At 44.0% G+C, this 14,445-nt stretch overlaps 1 protein-coding gene across 1 annotated transcript in view; it reads left to right on the top strand.

The window, feature by feature from the left end:
• The first annotated feature begins 1,239 nt into the window (after positions 1–1,239).
• The window catches only part of cpne4a (copine IVa), a 93,433-nt gene continuing 80,227 nt past the window's right edge, over positions 1,240–14,445 (top strand). The window contains exon 1 of the mRNA XM_044206872.1: positions 1,240–1,871. The gene's annotated coding sequence lies outside the window, so the exon portion shown is untranslated. The remainder of the gene's footprint in view (positions 1,872–14,445) is intronic.

The raw sequence follows: 14,445 nt of genomic DNA, 5'->3' as shown, positions 1-14,445 counted from the left end.
TCCCCCTCCTTTCTCCCCCTCCCCCTCCCCTCCTCCTCCTTTCTTCCCCTCTCCTCTCCTCCCCCTCCTCCTCCTCTCTCCTCTCTCTCTCCCTCCTCCTCCCCCTCCCTTTCTCCCCCCTCCCCTCTCCTCCTCCCTTTCTTCCCCCTCTCCTCCTCCCCCCCTCCTCCTCCCCTCTCCTCTTCTCTCCCTCCTCCTCCCCCCTCCCTTTCTCCCCCCTCCTCCCCTCTCCCCTCCCTCCCTTTCTTCCCCCTCTCCTCCTCCCCCTCCTCCCTCCTCTCTCCCCTTCTCTCCCTCCTCCTCCCCCCTCCCTTTCTCACAAACCTGAAAACTGTGATGTTGCGTTTTGGTACCGCTTGGAAAATTCGCCACCTGGGCCTGCTGATCAGGTGCGTTCAAATGTTAGACATTAAGTCCGTTGTATGTTTATTATAACTATTTGTTACTTATTTCTAGAAGCTACTACAACTATACTAGCAGAGGTGGAAGAAGCACTTTTACTTCAGTAAAAGTAGTAAATATCACAGAGTAGAAATACTCTGCTACAAGTAAAAGTCCTGCATTCAAATTTTACTTGAGTAAAAGTACAAAAGTACTGGCATCAAAATAAAGTTAAAGTGCTCATTATGCAGAATAATATACATGTTACATTACTGGATTATAATTATTATTAATTACTATTTGAGTACTTGAATACAGGAAACGCTGTGTATTACAGGTTCCATAGTTTCCTAATAATTTCCTAAAGGACGTGAAATGAACTGTGATTTCTTAAAGAACGACATCATGTGGAAATGTTTGTACAAATATATATATATAATATGACCTTTGTCTTGTTGTGCTGTAAATTACAGGCAAAAGTACAATTTATCTCCTGTGGCCTCGTGTGTAAACTTCACTTTAAAACATATTTTTATTAATTATTTTTGATTGTTTTTATCTTGTATTATTGTTGGTACGTGTCCATTTTGTTTTTGTATTATTTTAATTGTCATTATTATTATATATAAAGAGCATGGACTAAGTGGTCATCGTGTTTTCGTTGCTTGAATGTGGATCGTGTGTCAGACTCACAGAACAACGAATCTTCCTTTCGGATTTAGTCATCTGAACATTTTAAGACAGAGCTCGTAATAAACAATACACATATTTACATAATCCCACATTAAAAGTGGAATCTGAGCTAAATGAACAGTAATATTCTGCACACACGAGACGTTTGGGGACATAATTATTTTAATGTAACTATTAAATCTTTTTAGTTATTTTTTCAGTAAATATGGCAAGAAACAGATGGAATAAAATATAACTCTAGGGCAAGAAAACAGTCAGACTGCCCCCCCATCACGTCCATACAGTCCCTTATGGACAGGATATATAAGAGATTGACAGATGGAGTATTTCTCAGCAATTTAAAATCGAACAGTTAAATGAATGAAGACAATGAGACATTTTGTGATTTTCTTTCTTAAATACCCAGAAAATTGTACAGAGTTTGGTTGATGCTGTTTCCACCGACAGTACCTGGCTCTCCTCCCCGGCCTGCGCGTCCTGTGGCCGGCCTGCAGGAGGCGCTGCAGCCCGCTCTTCTCTCCTCCTCTTCCTCCTCCTCCTCCTCCTCCTCCTCCTCTCTCCTCCTCTCCGCGGTGTGTGTGCAAAGGCTTCCCCCGCTATAAAGCTGTGAGAGGCGGCTGGAGGCTGTAAAGGCTCTCCAGCAGCCAGAGGAGGAGGAGGAGGAGGAGGAGGAGGAGGATGAAGCTGTGTGTCCGTCAGCGTGGAGCTGATCTCAGTTCAGTCCGTCTGAGCTGAAACTTTCTGGTGCTTTTCTCACTCCGGAGCTTCTTCTTCATGCGCCTCTGAGAACAGAACAGGTACGGCCGTCCGCCTCCTGCGCGCGTTGATTGATTTCTGCGCATGTTGTGCGCTTCCATCGTGCTTCTGTCACGCTTTGTGTAACTCCCTGCGGCCGCCGCTGTGCTCTGCCGCTGCACGTCCTCTTAGAAACGTGTTTCACACCGCGCAGAGCATTTCCACAAGCCCAACAGCTCCAGCTCCGGCTCTTCCTCTGGAAAGTTTCACGCTTTGTGCGTGAAGTATCGTGCAGAAGAACAAATGCTGGGCTGAATTTGCGGAGAGATTCTGTGAAGGCTCTCAGTCCGCAGGCCACTTCTGATATTATAACGCTGGCACCTGTTAATAAAGCGGCTTGTTAGAGATAACTAACGCGCGTTAACGGTTAGTACGTGGTTTACTAAACCATCTGTTTCTGACTGCAGACTGGATGGATTATTGTAAACATTAATGTCGTGTTACCTTTTCTCAGGAACAGCCTGAAGCTGCTCCATCAGTCACTTCTGAACATTTCGAAAAGGCTTTTTGGGAATATTTTATAGTGTGTGTGTGTGTTTGTGTATGTGTGTGTGTTGTAGTGTGTGTGTGTGTGTGTGTGTGCCACAGTATTTCTCTATAGACCCAGAGTATTTCCATTTTCATACTGGACTTTTTACTGCGCTGCATTTGTCTGACAGCTGCAGTTAGATGTTTGTGATGTTCTGTCAGTGTTTCCCAATGTCAGGAGGTGTGTATATATATGTATATGTATATATATATATATATATATATATATATATATATATATATATATATATGGGGACCTAACGTCACATGTTGGGGTGTTTTTGGCGATTCTTCTCTGATATTATATGGATTAAGATTTTTATTTGTCTAAAATAACTAAAAACACATAAACACACACACAGTAGAGGTGTGTTAGGGTTGAGGTTAGGGTGAGGTTAGGATGAGGTTAGGATGAGGTTAGGGTGAGGTTAGGATGAGGTTAGGATGAGGTTAGGGTGAGGTTAGGATGAGGTTAGGTTAGGATGAGGTTAGGATGAGGTTAGGGTGAGGTTAGGACGTTAGGATGAGGTTAGGGTGAGGTTAGGATGAGGTTAGGATGAGGTTAGGTAAGAATGAGGTTAGGATGAGGTTAGGTTAGAGTGAGGTTAGGGTAAGGTTAGGATGAGGTTAGGTTGAGGTTAGGTAAGAATGAGGTTAGGATGAGGTTAGGTTAGAGTGAGGTTAGGGTAAGGTTAGGATGAGGTTAGGTTGAGGTTAGGTAAGGATGAGGTTAGGGTGAGGTTAGGTTAGAGTGAGGTTAGGGTAAGGTTAGGATGAGGTTAGGTTGAGGTTAGGTAAGAATGAGGTTAGGATGAGGTTAGGGTGAGGTTAGGTAAGAATGAGGTTAGGGTGAGGTTAGGATGAGGTTAGGATGAGGTTAGGGTGAGGTTTGGATGAGGTTAGGATGAGGTTAGGATGAGGTTAGGTTAGGGTGAGGTTTGGATGAGGTTAGGATGAGGTTAGGATGAGATTAGGATGAGGTTAGGGTGAGGTTAGGATGAGGTTAGGTTGAGGTTAGGATGAGGTTAGGATGAGGTTTGGATGAGGTTAGGGTGAGGTTAGGATGAGGTTAGGGTGAGGTTAGGTAAGGGTGAGGTTAGGATGAGGTTTGGATGAGATTAGGGTGAGGTTAGGATGAGGTTAGGGTGAGGTTAGGTTAGGATGAGGTTAGGGTGAGGTTAGGATGAGGTTAGGTTAGGGTGAGGTTAGGTTAGGATGAGGTTAGGGTGAGGTTAGGTTAGGATGAGGTTAGGGTGAGGTTAGGATGAGGTTAGGTTAGGGTGAGGTTAGGTTAGGATGAGGTTTGGATGAGGTTAGGGTGAGGTTAGGATGAGGTTAGGGTGAGGTTAGGTTAGGGTGAGGTTAGGATGAGGTTAGGATGAGGTTTGGATGAGGTTAGGGTGAGGTTAGGATGAGGTTAGGGTGAGGTTAGGATGAGGTTAGGGTGAGGTTAGGATGAGGTTAGGGTGAGGTTAGGATGAGGTTAGGTTAGGTGAGGTTAGGATGAGGTTAGGTAAGGGGTGAGGTTAGGATGAGGTTTGGATGAGGTTAGGGATGAGGTTAGGTTAGGTTAGGATGAGGTTAGGGTGAGGTTAGGATGAGGTTTGGATGAGGTTAGGATGAGGTTAGGTAAGGGTGAGGTTAGGATGAGGTTAGGGTGAGGTTAGGATGAGGTTTGGATGAGGTTAGGATGACGTTAGGTTAGGTTGAGGTTAGGTTGAGGTTAGGATGAGGTTTGGATGAGGTTAGGGTGAGGTTAGGATGAGGTTAGGTTAGGATGAGGTTAGGGTGAGGTTAGGTTAGGATGAGGTTAGGGTGAGGTTAGGATGAGGTTAGGTTAGAATGAGGTTAGGATGAGGTTAGGTTAGGGTGAGGTTAGGGTGAGGTTAGGTTAGGATGAGGTTTGGATGAGGTTAGGTTAGGATGAGGTTTGGATGAGGTTAGGATGAGGTTAGGATGAGGTTAGGGTGAGGTTAGGATGAGGTTAGGTTAGGATGAGGTTAGGTTAGAATGAGGTTAGGATGAGGCTAGGTTAGGGTGAGGTTAGGGTGAGGTTAGGTTAGGATGAGGTTTGGATGAGGTTAGGATGAGGTTAGGTTAGGATGAGGTTAGGTTGAGGTTTGGATGAGGTTTGGATGAGGTTAGGGTGAGGTTAGGATGAGGTTAGGGTGAGGTTAGGATGAGGTTAGGATGAGATTAGGATGAGGTTAGGATGAGGTTAGGTTAGGATGAGGTTAGGGAACGTATGTGTACCACAAGTACGTGGACATCTGAACACACACACATGTCCCTTCATGGGAACTGTTGGGGCCTGGACCAAACGCTCTGATGCTGTTTGGTTTGAGGTTAGGATGAGGTTTGGATGAGGTTAGGTTGAGGTTTGGATGAGGTTTGGATGAGGTTAGGTAAGGATGAGGTTAGGATGAGATTAGGATGAGGTTAGGTTAGGATGAGGTTAGGGTGAGGTTAGGATGAGGTTAGGGTGAGGTTAGGGTGAGGTTAGGATGAGGTTAGGATGAGGTTAGGATGAGGTTAGGTTAGGATGAGGTTAGGGTGAGGTTAGGATGAGGTTAGGATGAGGTTAGGGTGAGATTAGGATGAGGTTAGGGTGAGATTAGGATGAGGTTAGGATGAGGTTAGGATGAGATTAGGATGAGGTTAGGATGAGGTTAGGTTAGGATGAGGTTAGGGTGAGATTAGGATGAGGTTAGGATGAGGTTAGGTTAGGATGAGGTTAGGGTGAGGTTAGGATGAGGTTAGGTAAGGATGACGTTAGGGTGAGGTTAGGATGAGGTTAGGTAAGGGTGAGGTTAGGATGAGGTTAGGATGAGATTAGGTAAGGATGAGGTTTGGATGAGGTTAGGATGAGATTAGGATGAGGTTAGGGTGAGGTTAGGATGAGGTTAGGTAAGGATGACGTTAGGGTGAGGTTAGGATGAGGTTAGGTAAGGGTGAGGTTAGGATGAGGTTAGGATGAGGTTAGGTAAGGATGAGGTTAGGATGAGGTTAGGATGAGATTAGGATGAGGTTAGGGTGAGGTTAGGATGAGGTTAGGTAAGGATGACGTTAGGGTGAGGTTAGGATGAGGTTAGGTAAGGGTGAGGTTAGGATGAGGTTAGGATGAGGTTAGGGTGAGGTTAGGTTAGGATGAGGTTAGGGAACGTAGGTGTACCACAAGTACGTGGACATCCGAACACACACACATGTCCCTTCATGGGAACTGTTGGGGCCTGGACCAAACACTCTGATGCTTTCACATCAGCTGATTCGCACAGAGCTGGAGCTGTGAGATGAAGTGATGAAGAACAGTGATAAAAAGCTCAGGGAGGAGATGTGCATGTCGGTCTGTGCAGGTGAGATAAAAACCTCAGGCAGCTTTGAAACACATGAACCTGCAGGTCTGACCTGGACTCTGAGCGGCAGACTCATCACACCGACCTGCAGAGAGATGGAATCCGTCACAGTCGATATTTGGTTTCGTTTTTCTGATCGAAGTTACATCGTCAATACGAGATGAAGCGGTTTAGTTTCTTTTCCTCCTCCACTGGAGGAACTAAGACCTGAGCAGTAATTCAGGAAGTTATGACTCACAAACAGGATTAAATGTTGATTTTTATAAAGCGAAGCAGCTGCCTGGATGGAGGGACATCTATCTACAGACTGAATGTAAAGTCAGTCCTCTCTGTTGAAGGACATCTGCGTCGCTTCATTAATAAAACAAACTAAATCTATTTCTGCCGCAGGGACTGGCTGGAGTTTCTCCCAGTGACCCGACAAACTCACCCACGTGTCTCAGCAGTGGACAGAATGAGCTGATCCAGTTGGGATTGGATGAAAATATAAGGAAGAGATCTTATCTTAGCTAGCCACCTAGCATGCTAACTGTTCACTATGCGGATGTGATTAGATGAGAACCTGGTTCGGAGCCGAGCTGCTGGGCCCGTGTGGAGCCCCGGTTCCTCTGCTGGGATGCCACGTTGCCTCCGGTTGGCTGTGATATTTTGATTGAACACAAATGAATTCAAGAACTTCATTATTTCATCTGATACTGTTCTTAAACTATAGATTTCTTCGTCCTTTCAACAAATCTCACGTTCAGCCTCAAACCAACAACGTGTCGCTCCGTCTCTCAGCGCCGTCTCACTTCCTGTCTGCGGCTCTCAGCTGCGAGCCCGTTGGTTCCTGCTGAAGACGTCAATCTTTAAAAACACAGATCTGTAGTTTCCTGTTTAAAAAGGCTCAGTAGTTTCCTCAAACAGCTGCTCGCTGTAGTTTTGATCAGACCAACAGGAGGAAACAGAGCATCTGTTGGGGACTATTTCCAGCGGCGGATGAATCCACATGTGGTGCTGTAGTGAGTGTTTGGGGCAGCAGGACGGTGTGTGTGGGGCGGAGTCAGAATAAACTACAGTGTGTGTGTTCACGGTGATGAAGGAACATGTCACCCGGTGCAGCAGAGCGGCTCGCTGATGTGTTTTAACAGTTTCTGGACGACGACGGAGGAAGAAGATCCATCAGCTGTGATTCACTCTGATGTTAGCAGAGACGTTCATGATGGTTTGAGTCTGAACGTGTCGACGAGAAGAAACGGAATATCACCAGCATTACCACTTCAGCGGGGTACAACACTGCTCACTCGTGTAGCGGCGTTATGCTAGCTAACGTTTGTGTACGAACAATAAAAACGGATTTCTAATCAAACAAAGCTGCAAACCAGGTGGACGGACTACAGCAGGCGGAGTGCAGGTGGTGGAGTCAAAAAAGAAAAGTACGAGTTATACAAGACTTTCTATTTGTCCTCCAGGACACTTTATGTTTAATACGCAACCAAACCTGCTCCAGTTTCCAAATCGCTCCGTCACAGCTACACATCCGACTCTGAAGCAGGTTCAGTCAACCAGATAAGCTGATCACATGATGCCGTCCGCTGTGGCTACAGCTGCTGAGGATCATGGGTACTGTAGTGTTTGGAACCTTTCCACACACCAAACCGAGGGGAGAAAACCAACAAGTCCTCATGTCCTACAAAAGAACAGGATTGTTCAGTGAAGTTCAGTTTAGTCAGCGACTAGTTGAGGTTAGAGAAAGATGCTGGTCTTGGTTCAGCGATCCAGAAGACTCTGTGAATCTGGGCCTTTTCAGACTGGAAACTCCATCTGAACTCCATCTTTGTTGAATTCAGCTGCGGCAACAGCCCCAATAACTTATAGTGGTGGAATGTAACTGAGTGCATTCACTGTAGGACTGTACTTACAAACTCGAGGTACTTGTACTTCACTGCAGTATTTCCATTTCATGCTACTTTCTGCTTCCACTCCGCCACGTCTCAGAGGGAATATTGGACTTTTTACTACGTTTGTCTGACGGCTTCAGTTTACAGATCACAGTGTTTCACACCCTTCCTGTCCAGTGGAAACCTCGTATCTAAGGAATACTAAGGAAGACTTTTTAGAGATACGTGGTTCTCGCAGGACGGCGACGCTGCAGACACGTGATGATCTTATAGACCATGATGCATTGCTGCAGGTTAAACTGCCCAACAGTATATAAAGCAGTTAAAATGAGCTCAGCCTGAAACATCTGCAGCAGTAAAATGCAACACACACATGAATGCAGCAGGAATATGAATCCAGAAACATCAGATATAATAAAACACTGACAGGAAGCGTTTTACTGCACAGGGACGACTCTCACTGTCACACTTTAAGGAACTTTAGCTGATTATACTTCATACTTTTACTGCAGTGAGGTTTGGATGCAGGACTCTCACAGTCAGACTTTAAGTGCATTCTGCTGATGATACGTACAAACATTTTGTTTGTTCTGCCGCTGACAGCGAGCCGAGCGCCGAGCATCTGAATAACATGAATTATTAACTCTGTTGTAGTGCTGCAGCTGTACAGGGATCTGTGTGATGTGATTTTCATGAGCAGCTCTTTAATCTGCTGTTGGATGTCAGCGAGCCTCAGCTGGTGGGAGGATTCATCTGCTGCTTGACTGAACAGCTGAACAGCTGCGTGAAGCTCCACACCTCCTCCCAACATCCACCTGCGCTCACGCTGCCATTTACAGCAAAACGGCCTCTTCCTGCTGCTGGCTCAGGTTACAGAAGACTGAGGATGAGCTTCAGAAATGACAAAAAAACAACCGAGAATCACGTTTTATACGCACATGACGGTTAATGGGTTTCTCCGTGGGTTAATGGTTTTAAGTGGTACACACAAGTTGCCAATTATCATCACAACCACCCCTGAATTTTCACCTTAAATTAAAAAAAAGTACCACTTGTAAACACTTTAAACCACGCAGATAATCCATTAAAATACCTAGAATTTATAAAATAATGTGTAAAGTGGCTGGTATCTGTGTGGGCGCTGACAACAGCTTGTTAAACCACTTCACCATCGGTGGATTCGCTCGCGGGGGGGACGAAGTAAATCTGCATAAATGTTTTGTGGCGAGTTGAACTTTGGTGACGCTCAAATTCCCGCCGCTGATCGATAAGAAGCCGCCCTGACAGACATGGAGGAAGCTGTCGTAGCTTCATCGAAGCTCCTCTGTCAGAGCGGAAACTGGTTCACGCACAGTCAGACAGGAGGACGGCGGGCTGATACAGCTGTTCATACACTGTGGAGGCTTATTGTCCCGTTAGCCACCGAGCTAACAAGCCCGCCAACTTACAGTTAGTGAGTTAGCTAGCTGGGAGAGTTTTCCTTTCTTCACTAACTCTTTATTCTCTTTATTTTTTAGAGTTATTTTACTTTACAGTAAGTATTCTCTTTATTTTGCGAATGAAAAGATGAACAAACCTGAGAGCAAAAGTACAGAGAAAACAGAAAAAAGCTTAGCGCGATATCGTGACCGACTAGTGCTAGCATGTTAGCTGTTAGCTCACCAGCTACATGCGTTTCATGTATTAATGTTTGTTTCATGAACACATGAAGCCGACAGAAATGTCACGTTTCCATCACGGTTTCCCATCGTCTGAGCTTTTAATGGAGGATCAGCTCCGCCAGCTGTTCACCTCCATCAGCCAATCAGCTCTTCTCTTTCTTTGGATCATTTTCTGGAAATTCGGGTAAAATTTGAACTAAGTCTTTGAGACGAACAGTGAAAGTATAGCACAGATGTGTATTAAATTAGATGTTTGGCGACCCTGAAGCGGAGACCTCCTGAGCAGTTCGACCGACAGCGGTGACGGTCACATTAACGTGTTCTGCATGAGATGCTGAGTTTGATGAAAATATAAGCTTTCAAATGATGCGAGACAGAAAGAGTCACACGATGAAGGTCAAAGGTCACTTTAGACTGAACCACACTTTATTTAACCCATGTTTCGCTAATGTACGACTCCTCGTGATCTTAATGTCGTATCATGTTCATTATTATTTAAGTTAGCTGTGAGTTATAGTGCATCTGAAGACTCATCCCCCCACAATGCACCACAGAGCGCCACAGGAAGTCCTTCCTGCCTGTGGCCATCAGACTCTTTAACTCCTCCCTCTAAGTGTCAGTCTGTATGACCCGAAGTCACTAAACTGGACATTGATCATTAACATCACTGCCATACTTGAAATAATTGTGCAATATTCTGTGTTAATACTCCTGATCAATATTTAGTTTTTCCTATTTATTGTTATTGATATTATTCATACCTCCATTACTGCTGTGCAATATCTTAATAATCTCAATAAGCTACACTTAACTCGACAGTACATGCACCACTACTTATTACTTATATTACATTGTATTATATCGTATTATCATCATCAACCGGTAAACCCACTTGGTACTTCACACTTATTTTATCTTATACTTATACCCACCTGGTACTTTATTATATTTTCTGACCTGTTTTTATAGTTTTTATAGTGTATTATATTGTTTGCTAGTACTTCCTCCTGTGTGCACTGACGTAAAGGTGAGCTGCTGTAACAAAGAGTTTCCCTTTCGGGGATCAATAAAGTATTTCTGATTCTGATTCTGATAAACAGATCGTGAGTACTTAGCTGTTCATTTAGCGAAAGGCAGAGCTACAGTAAGAAGTTAGCGTATATTAGCACGTTAAAGCCGTAGACTCGAGAGAACAGCAGCTGTGGCCATTTCACTTTAAGTCCTTGACTCAAGTATTTATATTTTTATAGTTCTTAATATTTTATTATAATAATTTATTATTATAAATGTAGTGGATTATTCAATCCACTACATTTATTTAAGAGCTATAGTTCTGAAATGTTTTAAATCCTTGTTCAACAGCGTAAAGCACTTTGTTTTTGAAACGCGCTGTATAAATAAAGTTCATTATTATTATTATTAATATAGTTACTAGTTATATTTTAAAATGAAGATTTGACAAACAAAACATAAAATCAGTTTATAAACTTTGATCCGTTGTTACTGATGAAACTACCAAAAGTATAGTAAGTTAGTTCCAGCCTAACGACGACGACATCAAACTACAGTTTACGTATTAATCCATCAATATTAACGATCCAATAATATAACAGTATAACACCGACAGTGGCCACTCTGCACTATGAGAACTTTTACTTTTAATACTTTTAGCACATTTGGTTGCTGATACTTTGAATGCAGGACTTTTACTTGTACTGGAGTATCTTTGTACTGTCGTATTGCTACTTTTACTGAAGCAAGTGGTTTGAATGCTTCCTCCCGTCTGTTGTCTGCGCACATTAGCGCACCTGCGATGTTAATACAGGTGGTTCAGTGCGGGTAAGAGGGTAGGGCAGATTATGGGAACGCCCCTCAACCCCCCCCCCCCAGGCATTTCCGAGCGGTCAGGTTTGATCTGACCCATCTCATGTGCTGAACTCTGAGTTTGTGCTAATGCATTGTGGATGGAGGTCCAGGGTCAGTTCAGCTAAAGGGGAACAAAATGAGCTCATCACAGCAAATGAACAGAGAACTGTATTTAGCGTGGATCGGTCCCGTCAGGCCGATCTGGGTCGGTCCTTATCCGGTGGATCGGATCACACAACGCGCTCACGTGGAAAAAGCCGTTTAAATGTATACGTGGCAGAGAGACCGTCTTTCCCCAGGAGACACTGAGACTGGAAACCAGGTTCAAACCCTCCGATTACTGCAGGAAGACGACTGAAACCGGTTATTTAAGTTCATGTAAAGTCACGGACGTGACTGACGGGCGGAGCTGAACACAACGACAACAGAAAAGCACTTTGTCTTGTAGCTTTAATTTATTATGAGCCGCTGCTCCCAAAGCAAGCCTCCTGCATCGCTGTCAGTAGTCCCTGTTGTCGTCCTCTCTGGGGCGCAGACGCTCTGACGGAAGCCATTTTTGTTTCAAACAAACTGATGCGACAGACGGACGGCGTGTTGGTGGGGCGCGTTCACGACTGTTGTCGGACGTTTTGATACTTTTTTCACAGTAGAAACTTCAGTCTGATCGCAGCTGCTGACCACAGAAGCCTTCCTGTGTTCGAATCTCACGAGACAAACTGTCTCTTTAAGGTGTGCTAAGCTAAGCTAAGCTAAGCTAACAGAGAGCACAAGTCCTGACATCGCTGCAGTTTATTAAGATTTCTGAGTATCTAGTACAGTTTATAGTTTTTCCAGCTGTACCACTTAGCTAGTTAGCATCTCAGTGCACATGTATGAATTACAGAAATTATAAAATACAAAATGGCCTCCACATAGAAACCACTGTGATTTAACAAGGTTAAACAGACTATTACTTGAAATTTGTGCATTTGCTTGAATGAATAACTGAATGACTTTTTTTATTAATGATTTTTACCATCAAGTTCCACAGTTAGTTAGTTAAAAAGGACGTAATCAAGGTCATTTTAATGGGCTAATTAATGGATTGTAACTCAAAAGCCATAAAGATTTATACCTTAAAAAAGCTTCAGTGAAGGTGAAACTTGGGGATGGCGTGCTATTTGATAAGTTTGAGTTAAAGAAAGTGCATCACAGACCCTTTAATATGTTACAATCCATTAATTTATCCATTAATTTACCACAAATCTTATTGTAAACCTATTATATATGTCAACGCTGAATAAAAATCCCTTAAATGATCATTAATGTGCAAATAAAAATATTTCAGAGCCCTCTGGTAAACCTTAATACATTTAATAACACGTTCACATGATAATTAATGGATTTGTAAACTATGAAGTACTACTGCTAACTTGATTTGTTAATTAAGGGCTTTTCAAATGAAGGTGTTCACATTTTAGTTTTAGTGCCTTTCTACGGCAGAAATATGTATTTCAGTGACACGTACAGTTAAACAACAGATCTGTGGTCTGTTTTTAAATGAGCCTCCTGGACTCTAACCGTGAAACTTAACGTTCTTCCTCTTTACACGCCGTGTAACCCGAGCCGGGGGTGTGGAGGAGACTTTTACTGGACGGTACCTGTTACTTCCTCCTGATGGCCGGTCGGAGGCGACCGGATGCTGCAGCCTCGCTCTGCCGGGGGTTAATCAGATGAGCCGGAGTGCTGCTGATGGGCTAATGGAGGGAGGTGATGAAGAGATTGGTGGTGGAGGTGAAGATACGATTGCTTCTTCCTGACCAAGCAAAAACGGTTTCCTGAGAGGTTATCGTCAGGGTTTTTATCAGCGAGGGAGGCGATGAGACTGAGGGATCAGGATCATGGTGGGAATCAGAGACCAATCACACGCAGACTGTTGGACTCAAAGTGTTTCTGCTGATAAAATACAAGACGGTGGTGCTATATGCATTAAATTACATTTTTCCACTCTAAAAGGGTTGTTAAAAGAGAAATTGTCTGCTTGGAAACAAGCAGCCAGCGGTGGAGGAAGTGTTCACACCCTTTACTTAAAGTGAAAATACTCCACTACAAGTGAAAGTCCTGCATCCAAAACCTCTCTGCAGTAAAAGTATGAAGTATAATCAGCTAAAGTTACTTAAAGTGTGACAGTGAGAGTCGTCCCTGTGCAGTAAAACGCTTCCTGTCAGTGTTTATTATATCTGATGTTTCTGGATTCATATTCCTGCTGCATTCATGTGCGTGTTGCATTTTACTGCTGCAGATGTTTCAGGTCGAGCTCATTTTAACTGCTTTATATACTGTTGGGCAGTTTAACCTGCAGCAATGCATCATGGTCTATAAGATCATCACGTGTCTGCAGCGTCGCCGTCCTGTGAGAACCACGTATCTCTAAAAAGTCTTCCTGAGCTCAGAGAAACAGCCTGTTTTCAGCTCTGTGACGATGCGTTTCCCAGCTGATCCGAGGGGGGGTTAAAGAGTTTATTCAGCTTCAGGAGGAGGAGAGTTTCCTCAGCACATGAAGGAAACTCTTCATCCTTCAGCTCGTCACAAACACCTGGAGATACGAGGTTTCCACTGGACAGGAAGGGTGTGAAACAGTGATCTGTAAACTGAAGCCGTCAGACAAACGTAGGGAAAAGTCCAATATTCCCTCTGAGACGTGGCGGAGTGGAAGCAGAAAGCAGCAAGAAATGGAAATACTGCAGTGAAGTACAAGTACCTCGAGTTTGTACTTGAGTGCAGCACTTGAGTAAATGTACGAAGTTAGCTTGTTTTGTATCGCCCACAGAAAACACTGCTCCTGGCTGAAACGCCTCGTTTGTATTTCAGCCTTTTCTTCCGTTAAGGTCTTTTCGGACGGTAAGCGCCTGCGTACCTGCGAGTAAACGCCAGCCGCTGTATGCGTGGTAACCATGGGAACTGTCATTGTTGATAGCTAAAGTAAGCTAAATTATTAAATTTACAGCCTAGCTTAAGTTAAAACTAGACGTTACCTAAATACGTCCAGTCCTGCGCCGATGCTCTGCCATCATCGTCGCTCCGCCTGTCTGGGCTACTGTAGAAACATGGCGGCGCAACATGGCGGCCTCCGTGGAAGGGGACCCACTCCCTCTGTAGATATAAAGGGCTGATTCTAAGGTAACGAAAACACCACGATTCTTATTTTCAGGCGATTAAACGCTGATGAAAACACACTTATGAATATTATATTCCATTTCTGCCGGCAGAATTTTCTGGAAACAGACTGTTTTTTTGAAAAACTGTTGT

Source organism: Siniperca chuatsi, linkage group LG9 (genome assembly GCF_020085105.1).
Source record: "Siniperca chuatsi isolate FFG_IHB_CAS linkage group LG9, ASM2008510v1, whole genome shotgun sequence".
Taxonomy (NCBI): domain Eukaryota; kingdom Metazoa; phylum Chordata; class Actinopteri; order Centrarchiformes; family Sinipercidae; genus Siniperca; species Siniperca chuatsi.
Note: the sequence above shows the minus strand (reverse complement) of the source record. Positions and strands in the feature narration are given on the sequence as shown.